General features: G+C 47.7%; 1 long non-coding RNA gene across 1 annotated transcript; it reads left to right on the forward strand.

Annotated features, from left to right (window-relative positions):
- Positions 1 to 5,784: 5,784 nt before the first annotated feature.
- LOC307093971 lies at positions 5,785 to 16,450 on the forward strand. The gene is made up of 3 exons (XR_013813022.1): positions 5,785 to 5,953; positions 15,911 to 16,057; positions 16,326 to 16,450. It is a non-coding gene; the product is annotated as an uncharacterized lncRNA (long non-coding RNA).
- Positions 16,451 to 16,653: the final 203 nt, after the last annotated feature.

A 16,653-nucleotide genomic window follows, 5' to 3' on the forward strand; every position in this document is an offset into this window, starting at 1 on the left:
GGACAAAGATTACATGGGAACTGGGCAAAAGGAATAAGAATGGATATAATGGTTACAGGTTACAGGCAAAGCAGGCCATGTGGGCTGGGGGGTTTGCAAAGGGCAGGGGGCATCCGGGACTCCATTCCTTTCCTCAACAAGGTTGTTCATCTTTCCGTGATGATAGGCAGCTCCCGGATGGGGAGGATGGGCCACATTTCCAGGTCCCGCGTACAACTCCCAGCCAGGTTAGAATGTGCTTCCTTTAATCAGAACAAAGCAATCACGGTTAACATAGCATGATGAATTTCTGGGGGCAGGAATTAATAGCTGGTCCCCAATATTATATTCCTGCCCCTAACATTATGACTTGGACATTTTCGAAGAATAAGGTTGACCAGCCATTTTTATAAACCCTTCTACCACCTGGAAATTCTCATTCTGTTACTGTAGTTAGCTAGATATTAATAAGAAGAACGCAAAAGGAATTGGACATTGTTGGGCCTCATGGGCTGGGACCCTGAGTCTGTTTGCTTCACCAGGAAGTCAGCTTCCCAACCCTAACCCTTCCCCAGTGTAGGGAGCAGCCTGCCCTCACCTATAGGATTGGGGGACAAGGAGAGATAAGCACATGCAGAATACAAGTGAAAATGGTGCAGAGGGGAGGTGCTTGACCAGAGAGACCTGTCCGTCTGACCTGGGAACAGGATCATTGGTCAGGGGTGGACCCTTCAGAAGCCCACGAAAGCTTGGGAGGTTTATTGGTTATTTTGAAAAAGCTCCGGGTTAAACTCCAGGGAAACAAAGAGCCCACTCCCTCTCTCCCCTTCTCTTTCTCTGACCCACACTCTCCTGGTTCCTTCACGTTCTCTCCCACCAGGGAACACTTGACCATGCGGGTCTAGTGCCCACCTGGGGCCCGCAGCAGACCACGAGGGCTCCAAAGAACTAAGTTTTAACATGAAGCAGAAACTCTGGACACGGTCCTTTGTCTTGGTCTTGAGGAAGACAAGGTTAGGCTTTTTCCATGGCGGCTGGAGGGAGATGGGACATGGAGTAACCACAATCTCACGTGTGTGGGTCCTTGAAACACAGATCGCATAACAACCTTTCTGGGCCTCCTTTTCTTGTTTCTAAAATGAAGATAATATGCCTGGCTCAGTGGTTGAGTGCCAACCTATGAACCAGGAGGTCACGGTTCGATTCCTATGTCAGGGCACATGCCTGGGTTTCAGGCTCAATCCCTAGTGGGGGGCATGCAGGAGGCAGCCAATCAATGATTGTCTCTCATCATTAATGTTTCTATCTCTCTTTCCCTCTCCCTTGCTCTCTGAAATCAATATATATATATATATATATATATATATATATATATATATATATATATATATATATATATATATATATAATGGAGTCTTTACTCCTGCCCCAACCCCTGATAACCAATGATCTCTTTACTGTCTATTTTTACCTTTTTTTCTGATTGTCAAGTAGTTAGAATCATTTCAGATTGGCTTCTGTAAAAGTAATATGCATTTGAAGTGCCTTCCATATTTTTCATGGCTTGATGGTTCATCTTTTTAGCACTGAATAATATTCCATTTTCCAATGAACTGCTGTGTATTTGTCCACTCACCTACTGGTTGCTTCCATTTTTCGGCAATCGCGAGTAAAGCTGCTATAAGCATTCGTGGGCGGTATTTCGTGTGGACATCCTTCTCTGGTGACCTAATTCTCTCTATGTGGTCTATCAACAGAAAAAAAAAAAGATCATTTCTAACTTAATTTTAAAATAGAATTGACCTCTTAATTCATAACTATTCATTACTGCTTCAGGGCTATTGATTCAAATTGTGTCAGAGCCTCACTTGCTCGTCCGTTCAGCCAATATTTACAAAGCTTCTCACCAGGCACTGAACGTGGAGGCAGGGGAGGAGCGAGACAAGTTCTCACCTCTAAGACCAGCAAGGAAACAAAGGAATACAGCGCACGGCTATCCTGAAGGACTGTGTATAGGATGCGGAGACCCGTCCTACGCGGTGAGGATGCTTTAGGGAAAGGTTTATAGAGGAAGCAAGGTGGAAGGTCAAGTCTACCTTCAGCCTCCCTTCATGGCTCCCCCTACCCCCTCCTTGCTCCTCTCTCCTGAACTGTTTTTGCACATTCAGGAATACGTGTGATAAAAGCCGAAGAGCGAAGACTGAGTTCACACAAGAGCAGAGGGAAGGAGGAGAAATGCATGCATCCATGGGAATTTTGCATGTAGAATCAACAGGGGTTGTTGACCAAGAGGATGCAGTAACCAAATGGAGAGAAAAGAAGACCAACTTCTAGAGCAAGCCTGGGACACAGAGGCCCACCTGTGTGTGGACATGCAACGGCATGCATGTACACGGAGCTTTGGCTTGATGTCACCCGTCCCTGCCTTGAGGAGAATTGGATGTGACTGTGGCCATGAATTTGGACCTGGTGATGCGAAGCTGGTGTCTGGGAGGTTGACGTGAATCTCGCTGGCTCATTGGTCAGGTGAGCATTTCTCAGCTATTGGGGGTACGATGGGCTGCTTGTGAGACTGTTGCCACTCCGCCCGACCTATTCTTCACTCTGGCTTCCCTCAGCAGCTCTTTGCCGTTGCCTCACTCCCTGGGGAAAAGGGACAGCGAGCTGGGCGGGTTGTACCTGCCCTGGAAATCCAGAGAATCGCTCCCCCTTTTTCCTGCTTCACTCAGAACCGAATCCTCTGATTGAGCTGAGTGGCAGGGCTGAGGCCCTATTCACAGCTCCATCTAGTGTAACTGATTTGTGATTTCTCTGTACAAATGGGCTGATTACTCAAATTGAATCTTCATGCTCAGGCATTTAGAGGAAGCTTCAGATGCAAAATTGTTTACAAACGTCTTTGAGTCTGAACCCTGAATGTAAGAAGTATATTTGCATAAATTTACGAGGGCTAAAAGGCACCTTTTGTCTTGGGGCAGATTAACCCTGTGGGAGGGTCCCAACAATGAGCACTAATCCCCAAACCATAGACCATGGCATCTTATTCTGAGAATTGGTTCACATATGGTCTGAGATGTAGCTTTCTCCTTCCTCTGGGGGGAGGCCTAGGACTGCCAGGAACCCCCAAGCAGCCAGGAGCCACCCCATCCATCGGTCCTATTGTGCCTTAGCAGCCCTGCCAGGCTCCAGGTATGCCTACCCTGAAGAGGACAGGCACAGGGGCACCATCCCTCCTACCCAGCACACAGCTCACCGCACACACCTGCTCGCCTGCAGTCTTTCCTAAAGAGGCCATCGTTTGCCTTCCCTGTTGTCTCCTTCAGGAGCCCAGGCTGTGGGTGCCCTCTCTTCCTCTGTCCTTTCTGTTCCCCAGCGTCTCTAGGTGGGCTGCCTCCTTGGACCGGAGTCCCCAAGCCCCACAGAAGGTTAGAGAACCTGGGTTTGGGGATGAGACCGATTGGGGCTCAATTCTAGCTTCATCACGTACCAGCTGTGTGCCCTGGGCAAGTCATGAAGTCAGTCCCTCTGCTCATCGACTTGCTCCCCCATAAAATGAGGATGCACTTGGATGAAAACAGATCTGTGCAGCCTTTGGCAAAGTGCCTGGCACAAGGAACCTTCAATACTAGGTGTACTGGTTCAAAATGCGGATTGGCTATTAACCGGTTAAAAATTCGGATTTTGTAATCAAAGAAAACACGGTAATTTCAAGAGAAACATCAAAAGTGCTTCATTCATTCAAAGTAATGTCCATCACTAGCACTTTTCTTCAAAATAATGAATTAAAACTTTCCGCAAATGCTCTTTTTTTTTTTTTTTGGCACGAAATTCGACATTTTTAAGCGTAAAAATATCTATGATGCTAACACCTTCAGAAAATTTGACAGATGAAGTTTTGAAGCTTGTTGTCAATACAACAAAATAGCATACATATCAAATCGCATATATATCAACATACACTGAATGGCCAGATTATTATGATCTCTGAACGCATAATAATCTGGCCACTCAGTGTATATCCTATATAATAAAAGGCTAATATGCAAATTGTCCCCTCGACCAGGAGTTCGACCAGCAGGCAGGCCAGACAACCGCCCATGTCCCCTCCTCCTGGCCAGGCTGGCTGGACCCCACCCATGCACGAATTCATGCACCAGGCCTCTAATATATATATACACTGAGTGGCCAGATTATTATGTGTTCAGAGATCATCATAATCTGGCCACTCAGTGTATGTGTAACCCCATCTATTGAAAAAAATCCGCATTATTAACCGGTACACCTAGTATGTAATCACTACTATTATTATTGTACTGTTATCATTGTCGTTATTATTATACTTACCCAGATTTTGTGACTATCTAAAAGCCCCCATTTAGATGCAACCCTGAAAAAAAAAAACCCACAAAAAAACCCAGACACAATTTAATAAGAACACAGTGCCATCTATGACTCTGCAAAACAGCAAACTAGAATCTAATCAAGGCTCTCTAGTGAAGCACCCAGGTTACATTTAAGTTAAACGTCGCCCTGAGCTAAATATAGGACGTGGGAAATTTCTACAGGAACAGGTGACCCAGATTCTTCCGCCAGATAACCGGCACGGGAAAGGGGATGCAGGGAAATGGGGCAGATTTCAAGGGAACCCTGCAGGGCGGAAACCCTGTGTGCAGCCTGATTGAAGCCGCCGCCGCAGGGACTCTTGTTGTTCGTTGTTGGAGGAAACCAAGGGGTTTGACCATGAGCAACTATTCGTTGACATTACAATTGTGTTGGAAATGTTGCCAGATATAATTGTAGAATGGCAGTTATGGCCTAAACATGTCTAGTTATTCTACATAAATGCTGAAGTCCTTTCAGGTACAATTACTGCAATGCTGGGGTGTACTTTACTATCTCCTGGAGGAAGTGAGGTGGGCATGGGAGAGGCGCACATAGGGTTAAATGGACCGCGTTGACGGCTCTTTCTGCTTGCATGCATGTTTGAACATTTCTGTAATGAAAGCAGGCTAAAAATCCACACAAGCTCCCGCTGGCTTGATTTTTCCAGCGTCCCCTGGTGGTAGCCGAGTGCACACACTCTGGGGAGGGGACCCTGGTGCAACCCAGGAATGAGAGGGAACTGGCTCCTGGACCTTCACCCCCCCACCCCCCCGGCCCCACCTCCTCAACTCCACAATACCTGCCACCTCCCCTTCGGGCCTCTGCCCTCTTTCCTGGTCCTGGACTGTCTCAGCACCTGCTAGACACGCTCGCTCTCTGACCAGCGACCTCACTTCTCTGAGCCCCAGAGTCTTCTCTCAAATCAAAGTCTCAAGCAACCTCCCAGCTTGAGAAGCCCTCAAAACACGTGACTCTTTCCTCCTCTTCCTGTCTTTGGTTCCTCTGGCTTTAGCTGAACTTCGCAGGCTGGGGAGAGCCAAGCTTCGTGAGCCTGTATCGAGGCTGCTGCTGATGATACAAATGAGGCCGGCTGGCAGGCTTTGGTGCACAGAATTCAGCTCGGGGCCAAGTCTCCTCCTCCTTCTCCGCCTCCCTCCCCCCCCCCCCCCCCCCCATGCATCTCTGCGAATCATAGCTTCCAGCTATTAAACTAAAAATGCACCTTTCACTGTCAAGAAGCAGTGCCACAGACATCCAAGAGTCCTTAGCTATGCAAGTTTGCTATCTTGGCCTAGAAACGGGACAGCTGAGCCAACTTAATATCTTCCTTCAAGAATCTGCCGGCGCTGATGCCAAGAATGTTCACCAGCTGTCTCCGGCTCTGGTGAGCGATGAACCAGAGGAGCCCAGAGGAGCCACATTTGACCTGTTGTGAATTCAGCTTCCGCCACCACCGGCGTGGGGCTCAAAGACAGGCCCCAGGCAAGGGGCTGGGCCGTGTTCAGCCCTCATCTCAGCAGAAGGGCTTCCGATGGAGGAAGACCAACCGGCAGAGGGCCCGGGCCCACAGCATCGGGCCTTACAGGCAACAGTGAGTATTCTGATTTATATTTAAAGGAATAGAGCAACTCTGGAGAGTGATGGAACCTAGTTTTCACCTATAAAATGGCCAGAGCTAAACTCCTGTCTTTTCTTAGCTACACTTAGGTCATCCCAGCATTAACAGAAATAGCAAAGCTTTAGGATCAAGTGACTTTTCGTAATGAGCTTGGGCCTGGGAGAATCTTAACCCCCGAGCCCAGCAGGGGGCAGTGGGACCAGCTGTTCTCCAGCCCCTCCCTGCGGGAGGAGCGCCCACCGGACACGTGGCCTGGACAGGCAGGCTTCCCCGGTCACTGCAGCACAGGATGGCTCCGCGGGTCTGGACGCGGCTCAGGGACCTCCTTCTCCTCTGCTCCAGTGTCTGCAGAGTCCTTTGGCTAATGCTGCCCAGTGGGCAGGTCCCGTTACTCCACTGGACCTGAAGCAGGACTGCTGGGAACCCCTCTCCTTCCCGCTGCTCCCCTCCCCTTCCCCAGGCAGACCCTGGTTCCAGACCTGCCTGGGCAGCCGGGCCTCAGCCTGGAAGGACTGGCCCTCATCTCCAGGCGGCCGCGGACCTGGTCCTTGGGATCTCAGGCAAGTCTCCTCCTCTGCAGCCTGTGCCCCCAGCCTCTTGTTGTGTCCTGCAGGGATCAGGGAGAGCCGGTCGCTCACCCCCCAGATCATCCACCATCCACCTCACACTTGTCGTCACCAGCCAGGGTTTGTTTCCGTAGCCTGGGCTCATCGGACGGAGGGGCCCCTCCACCCCTCCACACCCAGAGGCCTTCGCTCCGAACTGTCCGGAGCCACTGGCGGTGGGTGTGGAAGACGCGCCTCCTGCTGTAACTTCATCACCAATTAAGTGAATCTCTGGCATCCTCAGAGGGAAAATTACTACAAGCTCCGAATACACGTTTGAAAGATCAGCATGATCATTATAGTGCATTACTCAGTTTGTTAAGTGTGCTTTAAAAAACCCACCATGGAATATATCTTCATTGTAGGGGCATCTGTTGTTTCTTACAAATGATTAGCTGTCACTGAATCGTCAATTTAACTTTGTTGTGTGGTTAAGACTAATTTTTTCTTTCACTGTCAAATATATATATTCTATATGTGTGTGTGTGTGTGTGTGTGTGTGTGTGTGTGTGTTATTTTTTCCCCAGAGAGGAAGCGAGAAGGAGAGAGAGAGAGAAAAACAAACCAGCTTATTTTAAAAGGAATAGCATGGGCTTGAAGCTCAGAAAGTTCTGGGTTCACATTCCGAGAGCTGCGTGACTGTGTAGTGAGTAAGAGCGTGACCCCATACTGGGCTGAACGCCGAGGTCTACCTGTGTTACTTGTGGAAAGTTACTTGTGTTTTCTGTGCCTCCGTTTCTTGTCTGTGAAAGGGGGGGTTATAATACTACCTATCCCACAGGGTTGTTGTGATTCCGAAGGACACGTGTGAAGGGCTTAGAGAAGGTCCTGAACAATAGTAACTGTCATTATGATGATGATGATGGTGATGATGATGAAGATGATATGATGACAACCCTGGACAATGACCTTCTCTTAGCTTCTCTTTCTGTGTCTCTAAAGTAATGATAAACTTACCTTCCATGGTGGACACTGTGACACACCACCCAGCTGTCCGTTTGATGAAAAATCGCTTCCTCAACTATTTTGGCAACAGCTTTTATTTATTTTTTTAAATATATTTTATTGATTTTTTTACAGAGAGGAAGGGAGAGGGATAGAGAGTTAGAAACACCGATGAGAGAGAAACATCAATCAGCTGCCTCCCGCATAGCACCCACTGGGGAGGTGCCCGCAACCAAGGCACATGCCCCTGACTGGAACCGAACCTGGGACCCCTCAGTCCGCAGGCCAATGCTCTATCCACTGAGCCAAACCAGTCAGGGCAATGGCAACAGCTTTTAGAGCTTAGTCCCTTTAGGGATCTTGTCCGCTGCACTGCAGAGGAGTGGTCCTACCAGAGTCATGTCTTGTCTCAGTCCACATTCATGACTGATGGGTATGGGCCTGTATGACGTTTTCATCTGGGCCCAACTTGGGATAACTCTGAAGGACTATCATGCTTCCATGCCTGTTGAATTTTGGAGGCCTCTGTCCCAGTTCAAATTCTCCCTCTTTCCATTCTTTCTTCATGTTCCTTTTTTCCACAGGTCTTGATCCCAAAGACACTTCTTCAAAGCACTTTACTTTCCAAATTTTATCTCATAGCCAGCTGTCTTAGGAACCCAACCTGTGACACCCAGCTCCACAGAATTGTTGCCAGGATTAAGAAGCAACAACATGTACAGTATGCACCACTATGGCTGGACAATAGCCCCACTTACAACACCACAAAGGAAATCCTTTTGGGGGCCATTCTCTCCATGGTACTCTGTGCCTTCTACCTGAAACATGGCACCTACGACCAACACAAATAAAAAAAAATGATTTATCAGGCCAACCTAAACTCATTGTGTTTTCGTTCAGGGTAGAGTTTGACAGTTAGCCCCAGGTGACAAGAGGGAGTCAGGTCCAGCTGGTTTAATGAAAGCAGCTTAATTCCACCCCCAAATACAAGGCTTCAAGTTCAGGGGAAGGTCATGTGCCTCCAGGAAATGCCTGTTCATTGATAGAGTTCCTGCTTTGTTACTCTACATTTTCTCACACCCGCCCCCCACCCCCAAGTTCATTCATAATTCTAGTTGTTGCCTTTCTAGGAACCATGCATAATAACATGAGACTAGGCACTAATTTACATAGGGACTATCAAGGCTATTTGCTAAGCAACGAAATACACATTGTTCGACAGGCACAACAGCGTTACCTATAATGATCATGAAGGTCATTTTTCTGTGTGTTGCTTGGGGAAATCTCAGTCAATGAATCTTGCTCTTAACTTCACACTTGATTTTCTTTGTGGCGAAAAGCAGGGGCATGTGGGCACTAATAAACAATAAAAATAAATGATATTGGCAAGAGGCGAAGCCATCAACATCATTTAAAGTCTCCGCATCACGGGTTGACAAGTGATCACTGGACTTGCACTAGAGAAGGGAATGCTTGAAAAAGAGACCGAAGGGTGGATTGGTGAGGAATTCATCAGCATGAGCAACACACAGATGCCCTGACCTTTGCTGGAGTGATGAGTCTTTCGATCAGGTCAAGCCCCTGGGAATTACAGAGCACATGCTCCCTGTAGGGCTCATATTTTATTTACCATCTGCCACAGTACTGGGAGTTTTATGGATTAGATAATCTCCCATTTACAGGTAAATACTCTTGGGGGAAATCCTATATAATAAAACCCTAATATGCAAATCGACCCAACGGTGGAACGACCGGTCGCTATGACACGCACTGACCACCAGGGGGCAGACACTCAACACAGGAGCTGCCCCCTGGTGGTCAGTGCTCTCCCACAGGGGGAGCGCCACTCAGCCAGAAGCCGGACTCAGGCTGGTGAGTGCAGTGGCGGTGGTGGGAGCCTCTCCCGCCTCCACTGCAGGTGGGTGATAAGGAGCGAGGGGTCCTGGACTATGAGTGGGTGCAGGCCAGGCTGAGGGACCCCGCCCCCAGTGCACAAAATTTTGTGCACCAGGCCTCTAGTAAAATTATAATAATATTTATCTTAAACCTAAAATGAACCCACAGGAATTACAGGGAATAAGACAAAACATTGCCATCTAGCTGACAGCAAGTTTGTTCTCGATTGAGATACAAAGCGTAGCTAAGCCAGGGCTATAGAATAATTTACAAGAGGTAAATTATGGATTTAATTGTGCCCTCCAAAGCAAGATATGAGTAAGTCCTAAATCCCAACGACATGTAATATGACCTTATTTGGAAATAGAGTCTTTTCAAATTTCAACAAATTCAGATGAAGTCAGACTGTGAGACAATAATCTTTTGTTGTTTGAAGCAAACTATTTGTGGTCCTTGGTTACAGCAGCTCTAGAAAACGAATACAGTAGGTTTTTAAAAAAATGTTGTGGGTAGGTTCTAAGTTCAAAAGGCGTTATTGTTTTGCCTTCTAGATTTAGGGAATCTTTTGTGTTAGTCATTTTCCCCATTCAGCTTAGGCTCTAGTACAAACCTTGTGTTGAGATCAGTACAGAAATGAAAATGGCACTGAATTTTGTGTTAAGGATGGTGGAAAGGTCTCATGAGAAAGAAGGGAAAGGAGGAAGAGCAGGGAGGAGGAAGGAATGGCGGAGGCGGTGGTAACTGAGGTGGAACAAGGGGCAGTAGTGGAGCCCTCGCTGGCTTGGCTCAGTGGATAGAGCGTCGGCCTGTGGACTAAAAGGGTCCCTGGTTCGATTCCCGGTCAGGGCACTGAGCCAAACCAGTTAGGCCCACATGCTTTCTTATAGCAGCCTGTATGTGAAGCATCCCACTCCTGCAGCATTTCCAAGTCTATCTGAAGCCTCTTCCTTTCTGTGATTCTCCATCACACATGAGCCCTACAGGGAGCATGTGCTCTGTAATTCCCAATACAATTTTAAGGCAGTAATTGGTTTGGATACTACCTTCTCTGACCCCCACCAGTGGCCTACATTCAGGGAACATGTCTTAAAGCTAACGTGGTAAAATACATGAGCCAGTGTGGCCTTGTGTGTGTTCTTTTCTGGGAAGGCCAGGCTGAGCTGGGCAGTACGTTTGGGACAGTGGTCGGCAAACTCCTTAGTCAACAGAGCCAACTATCAACAGCACAACGATGGAAATTTCTTTTGAGAGCCAAATTTTTTAAACTTAAACTTCTCTAACGCCACTTCTTCAAAATAGACTCGCCCAGGCCGTGGTGTTTTGTGGAAGAGCCACACTCAAGGGGCCAAAGAGCCGCATGTGGCTCGCGAGCCGCAGTTTGCCGACCACTGGTAGGAGAATGTCAGTGAGCAGTTCTGATGATCTGTTTCTTACCAGGAAGGATTATTCAACCTGAATGTTGATGGCAGACATCTGGATCCAAAAGTCAGGGGTACCAGCCAAGCTTTCTTGATTAAAAGGCCCAGCCTAACCTCAGAGACTTAACGGAGGCTCCGTGAAACTGCTTCTATTCCTTCTGCCCAGGGAAATGGCCTGCTGCATCTGGGGGAAGAGAGGCACCACCAAGGATGGCTGAGGTGATGAGAGTGCCTGGGAGAGCTGAGCTTCTGGAGTCCTAGAGGCAGGCTGGAAAGGGTGCGGGTGCCGAGCAAAGGGAAACAGAAAACTCCCCATCGGCTCAGGTTCCTTCTCAGCTGCGCTGGGTCCGGAATGGTGCTCAAAGCTAAGTCAGCAGCGGGTGCTTGTGGAACGGAAACTCTGTGCTTCGTGGCATCGCACCCAGAGAATCGCGTGGCTTTCCCTTTTCTCCTTGTCTGTTAAATAATAACCAGGTTATTACAATGGCGTCAGCATGGCATCCAGAGAATCACTGAGTTGCTGGGGGAAGGTGGTCTCATTGTGGTTACTGCCCACATGGCTCTGAAAAGGACCGATTGTCTTTGTAGTTCGGGTCTTCTCAGCCACACCAAGAATGAATGTTCAACGTTGCAAACCAAGCCTCGAAGAGACAACGCCATCTGGCTAAACCTTTATGTATTTACTGTCACTACTTATTAAAATTTAAGAGGCGCCCTAGCCGGTTTGGCTCAGTGGATAGAGCATCAGCCTGCAGACCAAAGAGTCCCGGGTTCGATTCCGGTCAAGGGCACATAGCTCGGTTGCAGGCTCCTCCTCAGCCCCGGCCTTAGTCAGGGTGTGTGCAGGAGGCAACCAGTCAATGTGTTTCTCTCACATTGATATTTCTCTCTGTCTTTCCCTCTCTCTTCCACTCTCTCTAAAAATCAATGGAAAAATATCCTCGGGTGAGAATTTAAAAAAAAATTTAAGAGGCATCCATTTTTCCACCCAGAAATCCTACTCCTGGGGATCTATTGTATCTATAATAATAAAAGCATAATATGCAAATCGACCGAACAGCCGAACAGCGAAAAGACCGTCCAGACGACCACGTTATGACACCCACTGGCGCCAGGCCAGCCAAGGTGGGTGTGATGCAATTGCTCGGGGGCCCGACCATCGCCCCATGATCGCCCCACAGAGGGAGGCCCAGGCCATCGGCCAGCAGGGCAATCAATCGGGGGACTCCACGATTGCCCCAAAGAGGGAGGCCCAGGCTACCTAGCCAGCGGCGCTGCGGCGGGTGGGCGGGGAACGGGAAAGCAGCCTATAGGGGGTGATTGACTGTGGGGCTCCCAGACTGTGATAGGTGCAGGCTGGGCTGAGGGACCCTCCCCCTCTCCTCCCTACCACCAGAGTGCATGAATTTCGTGCACCGGGCTTCTAGTAGCAATATAAGCATCAATATGTAAGCATGTAATAACATAAACTGTCTTAGTGTGCTCCCTATTCCCCGCATGGTCCTTCTGCTTCACTAGTCCACAAGGGTCAAGGGTCAAACCGATAGACAACTCCATGGCAGCTGGCAGCCCTCACAGCACGCTGGCCCCTGATACAGGAGTGGGGAAGGGCGAGCACTCATTCCCACAGCCACCAGAAATGCTGACTGCGAAGGCGTGCAGTTCCCAAGACATAAAGGACTGTCCAGAAGCAGCGTGCATTCCACGACAAACTCTCTTGCTCCAGTCAGGATGACTCCCAAGGACCACCCCAGATGCAGAGCGCTTGGTGTTAGCTGTTGGCTAACATTGCTTGGGTTGCAACCGCATCTCATTTCAACTTCTGCTCAAGTCTGGTTCCCTGAAGCACTTACCAGGTGTGGCTCCTGGGTGTACTCCCAGTCCACTCCCCACACGCAAATCTCCGCCTTAGCATCTCCTTCCCAGGGAATCCAAATGAAGACGATGGTCCTTGCCTATGTATCCTTTAGGTGCCAGGAACTCTTTTTAAGACATCTTTACGTCTCTAAATTAATTTAATTCTTACAAAATTCTTATGTAGTAGAAAGCATTATCATCTGTAAGACCACAAAGCTTCTTAGTGGTAGAATCAGGATTTAAAACCGGGATCCAGAGGCCATTTTATTAATGCCTCCTTTGTAACATTAAAGATATTGAGCATTGTTTCAAAAAATTAAAAAGATATACACCCGCCCTAGCCGGCTTGGCTCAGTGGATAGAGCGTCAGCCTGCGGACTGAAGGGTCTCTATCCCAGGCCAGGGCACATGCCTGAGTTGCGGTCTCAATCCCCAGTAGGGGGTGTGCAGGAGGCAGCCGATCAATGATTCTCTCTCATCATTGATGTTTCTATCTCTCTCTCCTTCTCTCTTCCTCTCTGAAATCAATAAAGAAATATATATATTTTTTAAAAAAGATATACGCCCAACCATTGTGGCTCAGTGGTTGAGCATTGAGCTATGAACCAGGAGGTCACAGTCAATTCCAGGTCAGGGCACATGCCTGGGTTGAGGGCTTGATCCCTAGTAGGGGGCATGCAGGAGGCAGCCGATCAATGATTCTCTCTCATCATTGATGTTTCTATCTCTCTCTCCTTCTCTCTTCCTCTCTGAAATCAATAAAGAAATATATATATTTAAAAAAAAAAGATATACGCCCAACCATTGTGGCTCAGTGGTTGAGCATTGAGCTATGAACCAGGAGGTCACAGTCAATTCCAGGTCAGGGCACATGCCTGGGTTGAGGGCTTGATCCCTAGTAGGGGGCATGCAGGAGGCAGCCAATCAATGTTTCCCTCTCATCATTGATGTTTCTATCTCTCTCTCCCTCTCCCTTCCTCTCTTAAATTAATAAATATATATTTTTTAAAAGATATATAAAATGTAATAAGATGTGTACAGAGGTCTGAAAAACAACATAGTGTGTTTGAGACAATGAAAGAAATCCAGCAATTCCAGGTTCTGCAATGAGGTTGAAGAAATAGGCAGACAGAGGTTTTGGAGGTGACTTTCATCTTAGTTCAGGAAAAAGCTTTAATTAATTTATTTTTTATTTAAGTACAAGTGCTCTGACTCTGAACTTAGGGTATACCATGGTTGCCTCTTCAAGGAATCAAAAATGTTTACTCTGCCTAGACACAAAGGCAATTCTAACAAATAATTGTCTGCACTTTATAAGTAAACTAGAGGCCCGGTGCATGAAATTCATGCACGGGGAAGGGGGGGAGGGGTTATTGCCAGTTTAGGCCTGATCCCTTTCACAATCTGGGACTGCTCACCTGCCTGCCTGATTGCCCCTAACCGCCTCTGCCTCGGCCCCCGCCACAGAGGCTTCGTCTGGAAGGATGTCCGGAATTATGTCCAGAAGGTTGTTTGGCTGTCTGGTCTAATTAGCATATTACACTGTTATTATTATAAATGATATTGGCGTCCAATATTGGTTTGGTGTATCAGTCCATTTCATTCAGTTTCAAGACACTGGTCTAGTTCCTAGATGCCCACCTGATTAAACTGCTTTAGGCTACCCAAATGGGTAACCAAGTTTCTCCAAAACATCCTAAATTTTGAATGGTGATTCCCTTTTTCTTTTTTTATGCTACTAGTTGACACTTGTGTCAAAGATCTTTAATTCTTGCTGCCCTTCACTGATCTCTGCCTAATATCAACTAACCCTGGGACCTATAATTCTAACTCTAAAATTAGACCTCCTGCCCTAGCTGGTGTGGTTCAGTGGATAACGTGTCGGTCTGCAGACTGAAAGGTCCGGGGATCCATTCCAGTCAAGGGCACATGCCTGGGTTGCGGGCTCAGTCCCTAGTAGGGGGCATGCAGGAGGCAGCCGATCAGTGATTCTCTCTCATCATTGATGTTTCTATCTCTCTCTCCCACTCTCCCTTCCTCTCTGAAATCAATAAAAAATACATGTTAAAAAAATAAAATAAAATAAAATTAGACCTCCTTAGTCATGCATGTTTAACTTATTTCCAGGCCTTTAGTTATCCGTGTATCTGATCATTATCTCTGCGTGTGATAGCATATCTCCCCGTATAGCTGATAGCTTCCTCAGAACTCCCCTTTGTCCCTTCCACTGAACCAGGCCCCAGGGTCTAGGGTCAGACCAACAGATGATTCCATGGCAGTTAGCATCCCTGACAGCAGTCTGGCCCCAATATAGGAGTGGTCCCATAGGCTATTTCAGCTTCCGCCACAGCCAATGCCTTCAGCGATCACTGAACGTCTAGGTTTTCCTCTTCTTCCTATGACCAATCAAATCAGAAGGAAGGCATGTGAGATGCTGGCGGCGGTCTCGGCTTGAACTCTTTGCTTGCCATCATGCAGCTCTCCATTAGGAATATCCAGGCCATCAACATGTTCATCTCTTCTTGGGCCTTAGTCTTCTTGGCATTAGGGATATTGGTGGATGACTGGGTTAAACTAAATATTGAAACCAGAGCAAATATAAAAATCCACAGCCCGTGGATATATAGTACTATCTGGCCAAAAGGTAAGAACGAGACCCTAGGAAGATGGGTGGAGAGGGAAGGTTCACATGCCTCAGGCTGCAGTGGGTCCACTTTCATAATCAATACAGCCGAGGCAGAGTTCAAAAATCTCGCCATTTCTAATGTTTTGGAGACGTCTTGAAGTTCACGGACTTACTGGCTGGACAGTTGAGACGTCTTGGCAGTAGCAGCAGGGTGACCCAGCACAGCAAGAACAGAAGGGTATAAAAGAAAGGCAACGGGCAACCAGGAAAGTTGGTTATATTGACAGCAGAGGTGGACAGGAGAAATTCGAGTCTTTCCTAAGCAATGCGTTCTGAGAAAGGGAAGGAGGAGAAAAGAAGCTTACAGAGATACCAAGATAGAAACGGTTTCTTTGGGTTCTCTCTCCCATTGGGCTTAGGGTTTCCTGCTTCTTCATCACCCCCACTTCTGTCGGTATTATGTAATCAAACCTCCCCCCCCCCCCCCATTTCCATTTTGACCTAGAGATGTGTGGCCCTGGGTGGAAATGAGCCGAGAAGAAACACCTGTCCTTCTCTCAAGATAGCGTCTGCTTTCCAACAGGTGACATGGAAGTGATCAGAGTCATGCTGATTGTGGTCCTCAGCTTGTCCTACAGCCACAACTGCTACCTGGGATTGGAATTCACCTATATGTTTCCTCAAACTGCGTGTGTCACCTTCACGGCTGCCTTCCTCACTTTCTTCACAGGTAAGACTCCCTGGCTCCCCTAACACGGGCGTGGAGGTGGACTTGGTTTGTGAGCCCAGCCTGTAGTTTCTGACTAATGTGGCCTTCCCAGATTTTTGGCTCCGATCTGCAGCTTCTGAATGGAACCATCCACGGACATGGGATAGGTTCCTGGATGAGGTGCATATGTACAGGGTGGAGGCTTTGAAATTAGGCCTATCTGGGGGTTAAGATGAGTAGAAGCATCACTTAAAAGGGTCTTTTTTTCCTCCTTTTGTTTGGCCATTAGGTACCCTTCTGCTCTCTACACTCCTCCTGTATCACATAAAGCTAAGGCAAGGCAAATCCGTGTACTACTCTAACTATCATTTCACCTGGAACATTTCCACGGCCTACTTTAGTATTTTCTTCCATTTTGCCTCCGGTGAGTGTTTTGAGGGCCTTTGATGGGTAAACAAGAACCAACCTTTCCTGGAGAGGAGGGAGAGTGAAAGGATGGGAAAAGGGAATAAGAGAAAAGTACCGATCCTTGCATTTTAAGGGACTAAAGTTCAAGTGGACTCACTCTCTGATGACAGTTCCTCTAGAGACAGAGCTGGAGACCAGGACTGGGTGAC

The sequence above is a fragment of the Cnephaeus nilssonii genome (genome assembly GCF_951640355.1).
Source record: "Cnephaeus nilssonii genome assembly, chromosome: 22".
NCBI classification, from domain to species: Eukaryota; Metazoa; Chordata; class Mammalia; order Chiroptera; family Vespertilionidae; genus Cnephaeus; species Cnephaeus nilssonii.